The following is an 18,920-nucleotide window of genomic DNA, read 5'->3' on the forward strand; positions in this document are numbered from 1 at the left end:
GACCAAAGATTGTCCTTTTGGTCGCTGGTTTAAAGTGTTCGTAAAAGCAACCAATGGCGGTCGTTGCCCTTGCCCAGGTTTCCTGGATACACAATATGTCCCCCTGTGCGAGGTATTCAGGTGTAGTTTTGTCCCTGAAGATGTTACTCAACCCAGCAATGTTCCATGAGATAATGGGTAACTCGCGAACTAAACCCCTGAGTGGGTTTGCACGGGCGTTCTTTACTTGGCTGTTTGTTAGGTTAGGGACACTGTGCCCAAAAAGTAACAGGAATCATGCAGCAACCATTCGAGTGACACCTGGTTGAGAAAGTCCAATCAGCCCACCCTTCTGGCGGAGCATCATCATGTGGGAATTGGTGATGAATCCAAAATGCCCGCCTAAACCATCAAATGATGGTGCGGCAATGGATACCAGAGGTACATTCTTCCCAAGGTATTTCTCGAAGTGCGGTACTGATGGTGTGCAGTGCGTAGGTGTAAGTGAGATTAAAAATAACTACTAAGAAAAAAAATTTGTTTAATGAGTATAGTCCTAGTGTCAAGATTAAAAATATATAACGCCTGAAAGCTTGAAATTATAACTATACAGTGGCGCCGTGCAGAGAGGTCAGGTCAACATGTTTCAGCCATTTGGAAGCACTGACCGGCTTTCGTCAGGACACTTAAGGTGGAATTGCTACTGCAATATATATCAATGTGAGGAATTTAACAAAAGTTAGAAAAAAATTACATTTGATGAAGTGCAATAATAGTGATACCGTGTATTGATGAATTTAATCAAATTCACAAAAATACTCCAATTACACTTTTTTGTTCTAGATAATTTCTCAATTAGCGTATATTGTACAGGCTGGCATCGATTGTGGTATGGAATGTGCACTTAACCACTCAGGGGATTGGGATCATGCTAATCATGTCCTTGTTGTATAGGGGAAAAAAACTAGTTCTTTTTTAGTTACCCTCACGCACCCTAGTGGTGTCATGCTTCATCATCGGGTCACCCTGACCCCTAAAAGTCGAGGTGGGCTCAACCACAGTGTTGGGTAGCTCTTAATTAGATGAACACAGGGGGACTTAAATATATAGAAACCTAATTCCGACCCCTGGTTTCTCTGTATTCTTGGGTCAGATCTGGTTATTAAAAAATTAATAAAAACGGGTCTCTTTGGAATTCGATGGTCCTAAGACCCTAGTGTAATTGCCAACATGTTTCAGTCCAGAAGGGCCATAAAGGCCCAGGACTTTCTTCAGGGCAAGTGTTGAATCCCCCTCTATGTGTAGGGAATTATAGGCAGGAGGTCCCTATCCTATATATCTATCAAGGGAAGAGTAGCTTCTCCTTGCTGGTGTATTAGTGTGTTTCTGTATCGCCAGGCTCCATCCAAATTTTGGGGGTGTTTTGCCACTCACAGGACCGAGGGTAGCGGTGTAATGGTCTCTATTTGAGGCCTCACCGTCCTAGTAACCTTCGTTCCTCCCGGTCCCCCTGCTTGTATACAGAAAAGCTCGATTTTGGACGTAGCCCCGTGTTAACCAAACTTTGTTCCTTTGTCGAAGTGTCTCCCTCCTTATTCTTAAAGAAAAAGTGGAGGCGCACTTTCCTAAAAAACTTCTCGAGTTGACACCTTGTTTCGAAAGGGTCACCTCTATTCGTAGGAACAAAGCCTAATCCTTTCTCTAACACCTCATGTTCGTCTGGTGTCAAAATCCATGAGCTGAGGTTTACAGTTAGGTGCCGGTCAGACCCGTACTGGTTGACAACTGGGCCACCCTCCTGCTCCGTGTGTTGGGGAATGTGGGGTCTGTCTCCCAATGGATGGTCTGTTGTCCTCTTCTTCTGCTGCGATTGCGGCCTCGGCCCTGTTCTAAAAAAGACGTGTCTGGAAAAAATTGGGGGTGTGGTGGAAAAGGATGCATCTGTTGTGGGAAGGGTTTCTGACATTAAAACATAAAGCGGAAGACATGCGGTGGCTGATCCTGGAACGTCCTTTTATCCTGTCTCATATCAGTGATATTTCCAGATTCCTCTTCGTGAAGGAACAAAAATGGATCTTTAAATTGAAATGCGACAGCAAGGGTTTGAATGATGAGATACCGTGGGTTTCACTGTAGCGGTAAGAAACAGTCAATCCCCACACCTAATCCCCACTTTTCTGGATAGCTGTCCAAATTGCCTCACTATCCTCATCGCTTCCAGCGATATCGACTACAAATGACCACTATTTCACTTCAGAAATACTTATAAAGAGAGTGGCCATGTGTTAGCCGGAAGCGAGAGGAATTGACCCGTCCCTTTGTTTGCCAATTTTGATTCCTTGTTGAGGAGGGGCATTCGAATTGCTATTGAAGAGGTCGTGTGCAGAGAGTCTTAGAGATAAGTATCTGAGACACTATTGTAATAATACTCACATCGATTACTCTCACTCCTGTCATCCTCTTTGTTCTGGTTGATGGAGTTTAAGGATGAAGAGCTTATCTAGCCATCATCAACTTTTTTGGCATCACCTCTATTTTTGTACACCCTTGTTCCACATTGTTAGGCCGCCTCTGATAATCAATAACTGAGATACATAGAGTTTAAGACCAGGCATTGCTACCGCTTTTATGTGATTTTTCCACACACTATACTATTAATCAGGCAGTTATCCAACTGGATCGGTACTAGACATAAGCCTCCCTGCCCTGTGAGATTTACTGACTCACCACGTATGCTACGGCTTTTCTTAGACAGCGGTATGTAATTTATCCGGTACAGTTACATCTAAGCTTATCAATATACTGCTGTCCTTAAATAACCAATACGTGCCAATGGTATTTTACACTGACTACGAATTGTAGGGGTATAAAAAAGCAGAACGCACACCGGGTCAGCAGATAGACCATTTTTTAGAAGATCATAAGATCAGCGCATGCGCTTAATAATACTCAAGCGTCTATGAGCTGTTCCCGGTAGTGTCGCCAGAACGGGCTGGGCACCTGCGCAGTACATTATTATTATTATTATTATTATTATATTCTTATATAGCGCCAGATTCGACCCCCGAAGGGGTATCTCCGCGCTTGCCTTGGGAACCCGTCCTGGCTTTTCCCTGTGAGATAGCCCCTACAGGGCATCCCCAAGGTGAAAGCCAGGCATCCCGCCGCGGGGGGCCGTTGTGGAGATTAAGCAAGCTTAATGCCCAGAGTTGCAGAGTGTGAACCCATGATTAGGTCAGGCACCGAAGCGAGAATTATCGAGTCCATGGACATTTGAGCTCAAGACCCTGCCGCGTCGGGAATTGAACCCTGGTCCCGGGTCTGACCTCTGCTTCAGGGTCTGCCTGCTCTAACCAGTGAGCCACACTTCTCCACGCGGTACCTGAGCACATGCGCGGCCCTTTTCACATCATTCTATGTTTGGAACATGCGCCTTAGGTAGCAGTACGATAGCCATGCAGGCTAGATTAGTAGCCATTAATACGGACGCGCATTAACGAGAGCTTTTCTGACTAATCAGACACAATTATTAGGAAATCAACCAATCAAGCAGAGTATAAAAGAGCCAGGGGCCCGCCTTCCGTTACCTCCCCTTCCTCTCGGACAACAGAGAGGGGTACCGACGGATAGGTAGGTCCTTGGGGCTCTGGAGCTCTGACTTCTTTCCATACCTATTCTCTAAGCCCTTTGTTCTATTTTTGAAAGAGGACTTCTGTGGAGGCTTTGGGAAGACTTGGCCAGCAACAAGGAGTGTTGATCTTCATTTGATCTAGACCCCATTTGGCCACATTCACCTTAAGTCTTTCCCTGTGTACTACACTATATGAAAAGGTTGTAGGTCTATAACTGAGACCTCATTTCCTTTTCTTCCATTGTGGTATACACCATTTTGTACCATTTGACAGTTCATGCATAATACTAAGCCTTTTGGCCATAGGGGCGGTATCTCTACAAACAACTAAGGTTTCTTTTATTGTTAATAATTGATAAACATTAAATCTGGGCATAGTAGCACTTGGTGTTTACTGTGTCCATATATATTTTTTATCTACACAATAGAGCGGGCCTCATGATCCCGAGCGGTCGCCGGGTGAGGTGAGGCATACTCCCACAAAAAGCTGGGTGAGTATACTACTATATCTATGATGCTAAATAAACAGACATAATATTAAACATGTTAATAAATGTACACACAGAGTTATTATAATTACTGTTCAGCAGAGAAGAGGTAATCTCTGCTTATATGTGATCTTCACAGTGTCTTTTGAGATTACAGGTACGTGTATATGCAACTATATTTTGTGTATTCTGTCTTTTCTCTTTCTTTTTCTACTTAGGAAAGGAAATCATATTCCAATCCACCAGTGTACATTGGGGCTCTGAGTCCTGGTAGGATGGTATTAAATTAATGAATACACGGTATCACTATTATTGCACTTCATCAAATATAATTTTTTCTAACTTTTGTTAAATTCCTCACATTGATATATATTGCAGTAGCATTTCCACCTTAAGGGCCCTGACCAAAGCTGGACAGTGCTTCCATATGGCTGAAACATGTTGACCTGATCTCTCTGCACGGCGCCACTGTATAGTTATCATTTCAAGCTATCAGGCGTTATATATTTGTAATCTTGACACTAGGACAATACTCATTAAACTAATTTTTTGTCTTAGTAGTTATTTTTAATCTCACTTACACCTACGCACTGCACACCATCAGTACCGCACTTCGAGAAACACCTTGGGAAGAGTGTATCTCTGGTATCCATTGCCGCACCATCATTTGATGGTTTGGGCGGGCATTTTGGGTTCATCACCAATTCCCACATGATGATGCTCCGCCAGAAGGGTGGGCTGATGGGACTTTCTCAACCAGGTGTCACTCGAATGGTTACTGCATGATTCATGTTACTTTTTGGGCACTTGTGCATCTCACACCTTTTTGAGACCAGTCATCTCCTATTCTGTTTTTTTGATATATAGAATTAGGGGTGTGGGGATGCCGGGGTCGGTAAATATATTCCCCTAGACCCTCTTTTCACACCTCTTTATTGGTCAGTCAGTCATGCCATCATCTCTTCCCATCCCACAGGGTTGTTAGCCACCATTCCATCTCTCCGGGTGGGTTTTATGTGCTGTTCTGAGCTACTGCCCACTCTAGCATGTCCCCCCACCATAAGCAGGGCCACTGGAATAAGGCGGAAGAGGAGGCCCAAATTATATTACAGGGTTGACTGAATTATGCAGTAAGAAAGGGTAAATTATTGAGTGCGATGCTGCACATTTAGTTATAGTATTACTTAATTGTTTCACATGGTAACACTGACATGGAAATAATTTCACCTTATTAGTACCAATTTAACACCCAAATATAGCCATAAGCAACTGAAAGACAGCCAGTCAACCTTTTAAAAGGGCCTTCCAGTGTGCAGGAGCCTCTGTTGCCCTGTTTAGTAACTTTTGATACGTTGGAGCTAGAAGGAAAATGCTACTTATCAGTATGCATCTGTTCTTGACATGTAGAGCTGTAGAGTTGTATACTTTAGCATAGATCGCCACCAGGTGTTGGGCTGGGATGTTTGCACTTTGTTTTTGTAGAAGAAGTCTTTGTAGTCACGAGATAGGTGACTCCTCCTTATGGGGATAGTGCGCATGGGTATCAAATCCATCTTCAGATTGTTTTTCGCCATAAAGGGTGATGATGGAGTGAGTAAGAGAGTAGAAAAAGATGTCCATGTGATGTATCTAAATAAGATAATACTGCAACAGATATAGGTACCCGGGGGGGGGGGGGGTGGGTGGACGTATACAACTCTACAGCTCTACATGCCAAGAACGGATGCATATTGGTTAGTAGCATTTTCTGTTCAAGGCATATGAGCTGTAGGTTGTATACTTTAGCATAGACTATAAAGCAGTTTTTCCTCCCTAGCGGTGGGCAGCCTGTATTCTTTGCAGTAGTTTGAAAAAGTGTTCTTAATACAGCCTGGCCCACAGTAGCTTGTTGCTTTGCTTGCACATATGCACAATAGTGTTTAGTGAAAGTGTGATGTGTAGACCAAGTTGCTGCTTTGCAGATGCCATCTAGGGGAATGTTCCTAAGAATACCATAGAAGCCCATAGTTTGCGTGTGGAATGAGCTCTAGGGGGAATGGTTAATGTGCTTTTAGCTTTGAGATACCATATTTGGATGCATTTAGCAATCCATCTTGCAATTCCTGTTTTTGAAATGGGATTGCCTTTGTGAGGTGGGGAGAAAGCTACAAAAAGTTGTTTTGTGTTACTAAAACCTTTAGTTCTTTCGATGTAGTATAGTATGGCTCTTTTAACGTCTAGCGTGTGGAGAGCTCGTACTGCCACTGAGTATGGTTGAGGGAAAAATACTGGAACTTCAACCGACTGATTAAGGTGAAAGGCAGATATCACTTTAGGCAGACATTTTGGATTCGGCCTAAGAACCACTTTACTATGGTGTATTTGTAAAAATGGTTCTTCTATGGTTAATGCCTTGAGTTCACTAACTCTCCTAAGTGATGTGATAGCTACCAGGAAGGCTACTTTCCAAGTATGGAAGTATAACTCGCTTTTGTGCAGAGGTTCAAATGGGGGACCCATGAGTCTGGTGAAAACTATATTGAGATTCCATACAGGAGAAGGTGGAACTCTAGGTGGAATTATTCTTTTAAGACCTTCCATAAACCCTTTGATAGCGGGTACTCTAAACAAGGACAAATGTTGTCTGTTCTGTAGGTAAGCAGCAATTGCATCAAGATGTAGCCGTATAGATGTATATGCTAGGTTACATTGTTGTAGATGCAAAACTTTGCTGCATAGCATGCTTTAGTAGTAGGACGTCTAGTCTCTTTAATGATATTCATGCAGTCTGGCAGGAGATAAAGGTAAATAAACAAACAAGAGGTACCTGGTCAGATTGCTTATCTATGAGTTGTGTCGTGCCAGGGAGACCACTACACCAAATTATCCTCCCAGTGATAATACTGGGTTAGAAAAAGTCCCATCAGCCCACCCTTATTGGTGGAGTGTCGTCATGTGGGATATAGACCATGAACCAAGATTTTCTCCCGATGCACCTAGTGATGATGCAGAGATACGTTCTGGAAGGTGATTTTCTTAACCACAGTATTACAGAGGTAGGACCAATGGAGTGCAGTGCTAGTGAAAACCAAAAATAAAGGTGATTGTAAAATTGGCTCCTGGGACAAAAAATATGTTTATTCAGTATTGTCCAGGGTCAAGAGTAAAAACAACGCCTCATAGTCTTAAAAAATGGCTATGTCATGGCGTAGTGCATAGTGGTCGACATGTTTCAGCTCGGGGGACAACTAGTCCGAGCTTTCTTCAGGACCTTAAGATGTTATGCATCTGCACTATTAGAAACAAGAAGTGTAGTTAACATTTTGGATTAATCCTACCGGATCTTTGAGCCCAAAGTATTCCCTGGTAGTCGTCCAATCGGTCTTGATTTTCCTAAATAGAAAAAGGGAATGTGAGAGGCAATTTGTGAAACAGTGGCACTTCAAAAGACACAACACAACGGAGAATAAGCATTGGCTGCAGAAAACTATTCTCAGCCCTTCAGAAGCTACATATGTCTTCTGAATTACAACTAAGTTAGTTGCACAGTGTTCATTAATCTATGTTCTACTCACCCAGCAATCTCTGGGAAAGCGCCTCACCTCACCCGGCACCCACTCGGGAAAGAAGGAGGCCCGCTCTGTTAGAGATGGAAAAGTATATTGACCTCTAATGAATAGATCTATTGAGGTACAGAGTGTATATGCTCTACTTATCCATATGTATATTTAGACACTAACTAAAACTAGTTGATTAAAAAGAGACTCAACCCAGACAAAAATACATGGTTGTGACTAGGCTAGGGAATAATACTTATTGTAAAAGTTGGTTCTAAAGGTGGGCTGTAGATGCAAGCTAGACCCACATGCAGAAATGTATGTAGGATAGACCAAAACAGGCTAGGTTAGTGCAAGTAGGACAGCCAAACTGAAGTTGAATAAACCACAGAGTTTAAAGTTGATTAAACAAATGCTAAAGCTTAATCATACTAGTTCAAAAATCTCAGGGTCAGCTGGGGCCATACCTGTCCGTCGGTACCCCAATGGCCAGCGTCCAAGTGGGAGTGGAGGTGAACTCAGCTATGTGAAGTACTGAGTTAAATACACCCTCTAATTGGTTAATTGCCGAAAAACGTGCGAAAAACGGCGTTTTTTAATAAACACAGCGTGCCCATTGGTTTATGCTGACTGACTCGTTTTGTTGGTGGCAGCTGGTGTTAAACGCGCATGCGCTACATGTTAGCGCTGTCAAGAAATGCTGCTGCGTGTGCGCGTGTAGTGTGTCCAGCCGAAGTCTGAAAGCGCATGCGCCGTGCAAGGACGCTATGCTCATGCGCAGCGTAACAGCACCGTTCGCGTGTAGCAGCGATAGCGGCGGCACCAAATAGATTCAGAGAAGGTGCGCGCATGCGTAATGCCAGCGGTGTAGTGCGCAAGTTTAGAGGAAGAGCCACCAATGCGTGTCAAGGCTGTAGCTGTTATATTACAGTTATGTGTACGCTAAGTAGGTGGAATGATTATGGAGTCTATATATGTGTACCATAGCTGAACAGGAGCTTATAGAGAATTATTAAACGCAGAACAACGTGATAGAAATAGTAATCTGTGTTGCTCAGAACAAAATGGATATATAGAGGCAAGCTTAACAAGGGAAGGCAGGGATGCTGATCCTCATCAGGGGTATGCTCAAAAATAGGTCATACAGCTATAACTATCACATGTGTCATTAACACAGCATGGTTAGTTAGTTAAAGCACTGGGCATCATGAAAATTAACAATTTGTTTTACTCAAACAAAAACAGGGGATGTATATAGGCAATCCTATTTAGGGAAGGCAACAGTGAAGAGAGGTGGATATGATCCTCACACACAATAGCTCAACAGTAGGTCATACATCTTTAACTGTTATGTATGTTGTTAACACAGCCATGGTTAGTTATAAAGATGACCATGGTATGTCATCGTTGAGCCCCTTGGAATCGCTTTGTAGCTGAAAAACCCATTTCTGCTCTTTCCTGAACAGAAATTTGGAGAAGTCATTTATATGAGTGGGGATGTATGGATGTTCTAGAACCACCCATCTCATGTCTTCTGCTGTGTGTTTGTTGGTCAGGAAATGGTTGGTCAGTTTGGTTGCCTGCTTGTTGCGCCTGATGGTGCTCTTGTGCTCTCCAATCCTGATTTTGATTTTACGGGTTGTGTAGCCAATATATCTAAGAAAACAAGGGCAGGTGATCATATAGATCACGTTCTCTGTATTGCAGTTAGTGTGTTTTTTAAGGACCCAAGTCCTCCCCAAACCCAAATCAATGGTGTTGGTTTTACTGGTCTGAGGACAGACACTACAAGATCCACATGGGTGATGCCCTGTGACTGGTGGAAGGTCCCATAGAGTGGTTGGTCCTACGGTATTTTGTATCCTGGGTCTTGTATGGACCAATGTGTCACGTGAGCTTTGCGCTCTTTTAAATGAAAAGAGCGGTAAGGGGATGTTGGCATTTGTGGTATTGAGAATCCCCCAGTGTTTACGCACTGCTTTCTGAAGTCTGTTGGATTGTGCGTTGAAGGTACTCACAAATGTGAGTCTCTCAAGAGGTGGTTTAGGAGGACGTCTATCCAACAGTGCCTCACGGTTGTTATTAGAGGCCCTTTCCAATGCCTTTTCACCAGATGTTTTGGGTATTCTCGTTCCTGTAATTGTTTTGAAAGGGTCTTTGCATGTTGGTTGAATAGTGCTAGGGATGAGCAATTCCTCCTCACTCTGAGGAATTGTCCCACGGGAAGGTTTTCCTTCAACGAGCGTGGGTGGTGGCTGTTGAAGAGCAGCAGAGAATTTCTCGCCATTGGTTTGGTATATAATTCACTTTGTAGACTACCAGCCTCAGGAAAAATAGACAGGTCTAGGAATGCGAGTCTGACACGGCTATGTTCTAGTGTGAATTTTAGGAACTGGTTCCGTTCGTTCAGCCATTGGTGGAAGGACTCGATCTCGTTCTCAGTCCCTCGCCATACCATCAGAATGTCATCTATATATCTCCTCCATAGCACCACTTGGTGGAAGAAGGGATTGCTATGGTGGAGGACAAGATCTTGCTCAAATTGATGGACATAGAGGTTGGCGAGGCTAGGGGCAAAGACGCTCCCCATTGATGTCCCTGAGACCTGGAGGAATAGTTGGTCCTCAAATTTGAAAAAGATTTCTTTCATAGCTATTTCTGCGCATGCAAGAATGAAATTCACAGGGGTGATGCTGTCTAACTCTTCCAATGATAGAAGGTGTCTGATGGTGTCAAGAGTATCCTGTTGAGGTATGCAGGTGTAGAGGGACTCGACATCAAAGCTGGCTAGTATGTCGGTCTCTACAGTAAACTCGATGTCAGGTAGTAAGCGTAGTACATCGGCAGTGTCTTCCAAATACGTGGGCATTTTCTTAACAAGAGGTCTAAGAAAGACGTCTACAAAAGTAGACAAAGGCTCCAATAGGGAGCCAATCCCGGAAATGATGGGACGTCCCGGAGGTGGTCTGGTGGCCTTGTGGATCTTGGGTAAACAGTAGAAACCAGGAGTTACAGGGTTCTCTGTTACCAAGAATCTTGCCTCCTGCGATGTGATCCACCCTTCATTCAGTCCTTCATCTACCAGATTTTTAATCATTAAAAGTAGGCGAGGAGTGGGGTCTTCAGTCAGACGGCGGTAGAATTGCTGGTTATCCAGTTGTCTAAGACATTCTTGTTGGTATTGGACCATGTCTAGAACTACCGTCGCACCCCCTTTATCCGCCGGTTTTATAATGATTGTAGGATCTTTAGTAAGACTGGTGACGGCCTGTCTTTCTGCTTTTGAGAAGTTATTGAAGGTTGTGGACTCCATGTCTTGTATTAGTGCAACCTCATGTCTGACTGCTTGTTCGAATGTAGTTACAAGTGATGGCACTTGATGACTCAGGGGGGTGAAGGTGGATTTTGGACGCAACCCGGTATTCCTGGGTTCATCACTGCTGCTGTCAGGAGATTCAGTTCTATCTTTGAAAAAGAAATGAAGGCGCACCCTGCGAAAGAATTTCTCTAGTTCAGTCCGCATCAAAAAAGGGTCCCCTTTATTTGTGGGGACAAAGCCGAGGCCTTTTCCCAGGACTGTCTGTTCAGCCGGTGTCAAAATACGGGAGCTTAAGTTCACTATTAGATCCCTGTCGTCTCTGCACTGCTGCTCTGTTGAGCTGCTTTCCTGCTCCGTGTGTTGGGAACTGAGATGTCGGGGTCCCATTGGACCGTTTGTTGTCCTCTTCTTTTGCCCCGGTTTTGTCCTCGGCCACGTCCTAAAAAAGACTGGTTAGGAAAAAACTGTGGGGGTTGTCCAAATGGATTCATTTGTTGCGGGAATGGTGAGGTGGGGTTGAAAACCCCACGGCCCTGGATGCCACCAAGGTCCAGAGTGCTGATAGTTGCCTGGGTATTGATTATAATTCCCTCCTCTCTGTCTACCGCCTCTTCTGAAGGGTCGTTGTTGTTGCCCATCTATGCCGGCTGATGTACTCGCCTGGTTTGATGTATCCGAATCACTTGACTCGGATCCAGAGGTGGAGTAGTTTGACCCGTATCGTTTGCCTCTGTTGTTAAACCCGGGGGCTTCATAATTGTCACTAGTATAGGGGTAGACTTTAGTTAAGGAAAAGCGTTCAAGATCCTTTTTGAATTTGTCCATCTTGCTTGTAAGTATGTTGTCCTTATATTCTTTATTGGCTTTGTTGGTTTCATCCATACGTTTTTTAAATAAAGTAGTGCAAGTGGCCTTGATCTGTCCCTCCAGAGTCTGGATCTCTATGAGGATGGCGTCTGCCACCCTCTTTGCTGTGTTAATGATTAATATGAGCCAGTCTCGCGTGCAACGCCATGCTATAAGGGACCAGTCGCGCTTAAATTCCTTATCGGTCAAAAATAACCTAGGTGCATTTGTCACAATCAAGCCTGTGGGTGCACACTTCCCCCTAAGGTATTGTGCCATGATGGTGCCGTGTATTAGCGTACGGGAATGTGTCTTTTTTAGATTGAGAAGGGTAGGCCAGTCATCTTTGGTTATATTGGTGGTCTCGGGCAGTGAATCAAGAAGACAAGGGTTCTCATCTAAGACAGACTGTAGCATCTCGTCATCAAATGCTAGCCCTGCAAAGTCAGCCATGATTCAGAAAGGGGAGTCTCATGCAATATATATCAACTAGTTGAGCATATGACAGGGAAAGGAGCCCTGTGCGCAAAACAAAGAAATTTAATATATGACCCGCAACAGCTAAGTTGCACTAAACACTAGAAAAAGAGGGTGGGGGGGGTCAACAGGGGAAAGTTTAATGACCACGGTAGCTCCAACCCCTTTTATCAACTAAATAAACAAACAAGAGGTACCTGGTCAGATTGCTTATCTATGAGTTGTGTCGTGCCAGGGAGACCACTACACCAAATTATCCTCCCAAATTATCCTCCCAGTGATAATACTGGGTTAGAAAAAGTCCCATCAGCCCACCCTTATTGGTGGAGTGTCGTCATGTGCCGGGTGAGGTGAGGCGCTTTCCCAGAGATTGCTGGGTGAGTAGAACATAGATTAATGAACACTGTGCAACTAACTTAGTTGTAATTCAGAAGACATATGTAGCTTCTGAAGGGCTGAGAATAGTTTTCTGCAGCCAATGCTTATTCTCCGTTGTGTTTTGTCTTTTGAAGTGCCACTGTTTCACAAATTGCCTCTCACATTCCCTTTTTCTATTTAGGAAAATCAAGACCAATTGGATGACTACCAGGGAATACTTTGGGCTCAAAGATCCGGTAGGATTAATCCAAAATGTTAACTACACTTCTTGTTTCTAATAGTGCAGATGCATAACATCTTAAGGTCCTGAAGAAAGCTCGGACTAGTTGTCCCCCGAGCTGAAACATGTCGACCACTATGCACTACGCCATGACATAGCCATTTTTTAAGACTATGAGGCGTTGTTTTTACTATTGACCCTGGACAATACTGAATAAACATATTTTTTGTCCCAGGAGCCAATTTTACAATCACCTTTATTTTTGGTTTTCACTAGCACTGCACTCCATTGGTCCTACCTCTGTAATACTGTGGTTAAGAAAATCACCTTCCAGAACCTATCTCTGCATCATCACTAGGTGCATCGGGAGAAAATCTTGGTTCATGGTCTATATCCCACATGACGACACTCCACCAATAAGGGTGGGCTGATGGGACTTTTTCTAACCCAGTATTATCACTGGGAGGATAATTTGGTGTAGTGGTCTCCCTGGCACGACACAACTCATAGATAAGCAATCTGACCAGGTACCTCTTGTTTGTTTATTTAGTTGATAAAAGGGGTTGGAGCTACCGTGGTCATTAAACTTTCCCCTGTTGACCCGCCCACCCTCTTTTTCTAGTGTTTAGTGCAACTTAGCTGTTGCGGGTCATATATTAAATTTCTTTGTTTTGCGCACAGGGCTCCTTTCCCTGTCATATGCTCAACTAGTTGATATATATTGCATGAGACTCCCCTTTCTGAATCATGGCTGACTTTGCAGGGCTAGCATTCGATGACGAGATGCTACAGTCTGTCTTAGATGAGAACCATTGTCTTCTTGATTCACTGCCCGAGACCACCAATATAACCAAAGATGACTGGCCTACCCTTCTCAATCTAAAAAAGACACATTCCCGTACGCTAATACACGGCACCATCATGGCACAGTACCTTAGGGGGAAGTGTGCACCCACAGGCTTGATTGTGACAAATGCACCTAGGTTATTTTTGACCGATAAGGAATTTAAGCGCGACTGGTCCCTTATAGCATGGCGTTGCACGCGAGACTGGCTCATATTAATCATTAACACAGCAAAGAGGGTGGCAGACGCCATCCTCATAGAGATCCAGACTCTGGAGGGACAGATCAAGGCCACTTGCACTACTTTATTTAAAAAACGTATGGATGAAACCAACAAAGCCAATAAAGAATATAAGGACAACATACTTACAAGCAAGATGGACAAATTCAAAAAGGATCTTGAACGCTTTTCCTTAACTAAAGTCTACCCCTATACTAGTGACAATTATGAAGCCCCCGGGTTTAACAACAGAGGCAAACGATACGGGTCAAACTACTCCACCTCTGGATCCGAGTCAAGTGATTCGGATACATCAAACCAGGCGAGTACATCAGCCGGCATAGATGGGCAACAACAACGACCCTTCAGAAGAGGCGGTAGACAGAGAGGAGGGAATTATAATCAATACCCAGGCAACTATCAGCACTCTGGACCTTGGTGGCATCCAGGGCCGTGGGGTTTTCAACCCCCCCCACCATTCCCGCAACAAATGAATCCATTTGGACAACCCCCACAGTTTTTTCCTAACCAGTCTTTTTTAGGACGTGGCCGAGGACAAAACCGGGGCAAAAGAAGAGGACAACAAACGGTCCAATGGGACCCCGACATCTCAGTTCCCAACACACGGAGCAGGAAGGCAGCTCAACAGAGCAGCAGTGCAGAGACGACAGGGATCTAATAGTGAACTTAAGCTCCCGTATTTTGACACCGGCTGAACAGACAGTCCTGGGAAAAGGCCTCGGCTTTGTCCCCACAAATAAAGGGGACCCTTTTTTGATGCGGACTGAACTAGAGAAATTCTTTCGCAAGGTGCGCCTTCATTTCTTTTTCAAAGATAGAACTGAATCTCCTGACAGCAGCAGTGATGAACCCAGGAATACCGGGTTGCGTCCAAAATCCACCTTCACCCCCCTGAGTCATCAAGTGCCCTCACTTGTAACTACATTCGAACAAGCAGTCAGACATGAGGTTGCACTAATACAAGACATGGAGTCCACAACCTTCAATAACTTCTCAAAAGCAGAAAGACAGGCCGTCACCAGTCTTACTAAAGATCCTACAATCATTATAAAACCGGCGGATAAAGGGGGTGCGACGGTAGTTTAGACATGGTCCAATACCGACAAGAATGTCTTAGACAACTGGATAACCAGCAATTCTACCGCCGTCTGACTGAAGACCCCACTCCTCGCCTACTTTTAATGATTAAAAATCTGGTAGATGAAGGACTGAATGAAGGGTGGATCACATCGCAGGAGGCAAGATTCTTGGTAACAGAGAACCCTGTAACTCCTGGTTTCTACTGTTTACCCAAGATCCACAAGGCCATCAGACCACCTCCGGGACGTCCCATCATTTCCGGGATTGGCTCCCTATTGGAGCCTTTGTCTACTTTTGTAGACGTCTTTCTTAGACCTCTTGTTAAGAAAATGCCCACGTATTTGGAAGACACTGCTGATGTACTACGCTTACTACCTGACATCGAGTTTAATGTAGAGACCGACATACTAGCCAGCTTTGATGTCGAGTCCCTCTACACCTGCATACCTCAACAGGATACTCTTGACACCATCAGACACCTTCTATCATTGGAAGAGTTAGACAGCATCACCCCTGTGAATTTCATTCTTGCATGCGCAGAAATAGCTATGAAAGAAATTTTTTTCAAATTTGAGGACCAACTATTCCTCCAGGTCTCAGGGACATCAATGGGGAGCGTCTTTGCCCCTAGCCTCGCCAACCTCTATGTCCATCAATTTGAGCAAGATCTTGTCCTCCACCATAGCAATCCCTTCTTCCACCAAGTGGTGCTATGGAGGAGATATATAGATGACATTCTGATGGTATGGCGAGGGACTGAGAACGAGATCGAGTCCTTCCACCAATGGCTGAACGAACGGAACCAGTTCCTAAAATTCACACTAGAACATAGCCGTGTCAGACTCGCATTCCTAGACCTGTCTATTTTTCCTGAGGCTGGTAGTCTACAAAGTGAATTATATACCAAACCAATGGCGAGAAATTTTCTGCTGCTCTTCAACAGCCACCACCCACGCTCGTTGAAGAAAAACCTTCCCGTGGGACAATTCCTCAGAGTGAGGAGGAATTGCTCATCCCTAGCACTATTCAACCAACATGCAAAGACCCTTTCCAAACAATTACAGGAACGAGAATACCCAAAACATCTGGTGAAAAGGGCATGGAAAAGGGCCTCTAATAACAACCGTGAGGCACTGTTGGATAGACGTCCTCCTAAACCACCTCTTGAGAGACTCACATTTGTGAGTACCTTCAACGCACAATCCAACAGACTTCAGAAAGCAGTGCGTAAACACTGGGGGATTCTCAATACCACAAATGCCAACATCCCCTTACCGCTCTTTTCATTTAAAAGAGCGCAAAGCTTACGTGACACATTGGTCCATACAAGACCCAGGATACAAAATACCGTAGGACCAACCACTCTATGGGACCTTCCACCAGTCACAGGGCATCACCCATGTGGATCTTGTAGTGTCTGTCCTCAGACCAGTAAAACCAACACCATTGATTTGGGTTCGGGGAGGACTTGGGTCCTTAAAAAACACACTAACTGCAATACAGAGAACGTGATCTATATGATCACCTGCCCTTGTTCTCTTAGATATATTGGCTACACAACCCGTAAAATCAAAATCAGGATTGGAGAGCACAAGAGCACCATCAGGCGCAACAAGCAGGCAACCAAACTGACCAACCATTTCCTAACCAACAAACACACAGCAGAAGACATGAGATGGGTGGTTCTAGAACATCCATACATCCCCACTCATATAAATGACGTCTCCAAATTTCTGTTCAGGAAAGAGCAGAAATGGGTTTTTCAGCTACAAAGCGATTCCAAGGGGCTCAACGATGACATACCATGGTCATCTTTATAACTAACCATGGCTGTGTTAACAACATACATAACAGTTAAAGATGTATGACCTACTGTTGAGCTATTGTGTGTGAGGATCATATCCACCTCTCTTCACTGTTGCCTTCCCTAAATAGGATTGCCTATATACATCCCGTTTTTGTTTGAGTAAAACAAATTGTTAATTTTCATGATGCCCAGTGCTTTAACTAACTAACCATGCTGTGTTAATGACACATGTGATAGTTATAGCTGTATGACCTATTTTTGAGCATACCCCTGATGAGGATCAGCATCCCTGCCTTCCCTTGTTAAGCTTGCCTCTATATATCCATTTTGTTCTGAGCAACACAGATTACTATTTCTATCACGTTGTTCTGTGTTTAATAATTCTCTATAAGCTCCTGTTCAGCTGTGGTACACATATATAGACTCCATAAGCATTCCACCTACTTAGCGTACACATAACTGTAATATAACAGCTACAGCCTTGACACGCATTGGTGGCTCTTCCTCTAAACTTGCGCACTACACCGCTGGCATTACGCATGCGCGCACCTTGTCTGAATCTATTTGGTGCCGCCGCTATCGCTGCTACACGCGAACGGTGCTGTTACGCTGCGCATGCGCATAGCGTCCTTGCACGGCGCATGCGCTTTCAGACTTCGGCTGGACACACTACACGCGCACACGCAGCAGCATTTCTTGACAGCGCTAACCTGTAGCGCATGCGCGTTTAACACCAGCTGCCACCAACAAAACGAGTCAGTCAGCATAAACCAATAGGCACGCTGTGTTTATTAAAAAACGCCATTTTTCGCGCGTTTTTCGGCAATTAAACAATTAGAGGGTGTATTTAACTCAGCACTTCACATAGCTGAGATCACCTCCACTCCCACTTGGACGCTGGCCATTGGGGTACCGACGGACAGGTATGGCCCCAGCTGACCCTGAGATTTTTGAACTAGTATGATTAAGCTTTAGCATTTGTTTAATCAACTTTAAACTCTGTGGTTTATTCAACTTCAGTTTGGCTGTCCTACTTGCACTAACCTAGCCTGTTTTGGTCTCTCCTACATAAATTTCTGCATGTGGGTCTAGCTTGCATCTACAGCCCACCTTTAGAACCAACTTTTACAATAATTATTATTCCCTAGCCTAGTCACAACCATGTATTTTTGTCTGGGTTGAGTCTCTTTTTAATCAACTAGTTTTAGTTAGTGTCTAAATATACATATGGATAAGTAGAGCATATACACTCTGTACCTCAATAGATCTATTCATTAGAGGTCACTATACTTTTCCATCTCTAACAGAGCGGGGCCTCCTTCTTTCCCGAGTGGGTGCCGGGTGAGGTGAGGCGCTTTCCCAGAGATTGCTGGGTGAGTAGAACATAGATTAATGAACACTGTGCAACTAACTTAGTTGTAATTCAGAAGACATATGTAGCTTCTGAAGGGCTGAGAATAGTTTACTGCAGCCAATGCTTATTCTCCGTTGTGTTGTGTCTTTTGAAGTGCCACTGTTTCACAAATTGCCTCTCACATTCCCTTTTTCTATTTAGGAAAATCAAGACCAATTGGATGACTACCAGGGAATACTTTGGGCTCAAAGATCCGGTAGGATTAATCCAAAATGTTAACTACACTTCTTGTTTCTAATAGTGCAGATGCATAACATCTTAAGGTCCTGAAGAAAGCTCGGACTAGTTGTCCCCCGAGCTGAAACATGTCGACCACTATGCACTACGCCATGACATAGCCATTTTTTAAGACTATGAGGCTTGTTTTTACTCTTGACCCTGGACAATACTGAATAAACATATTTTTTGTCCCAGGAGCCAATTTTACAATCACCTTTATTTTTGGTTTTCACTAGCACTGCACTCCATTGGTCCTACCTCTGTAATACTGTGGTTAAGAAAATCACCTTCCAGAACCTATCTCTGCATCATCACTAGGTGCATCGGGAGAAAATCTTGGTTCATGGTCTATATCCCACATGACGACACTCCACCAATAAGGGTGGGCTGATGGGACTTTTTCTAACCCAGTATTATCACTGGGAGGATAATTTGGTGTAG

Source organism: Lissotriton vulgaris, unplaced genomic scaffold, assembly GCF_964263255.1.
Source record: "Lissotriton vulgaris unplaced genomic scaffold, aLisVul1.2 SCAFFOLD_1003, whole genome shotgun sequence".
Lineage (NCBI taxonomy): Eukaryota > Metazoa > Chordata > Amphibia > Caudata > Salamandridae > Lissotriton > Lissotriton vulgaris.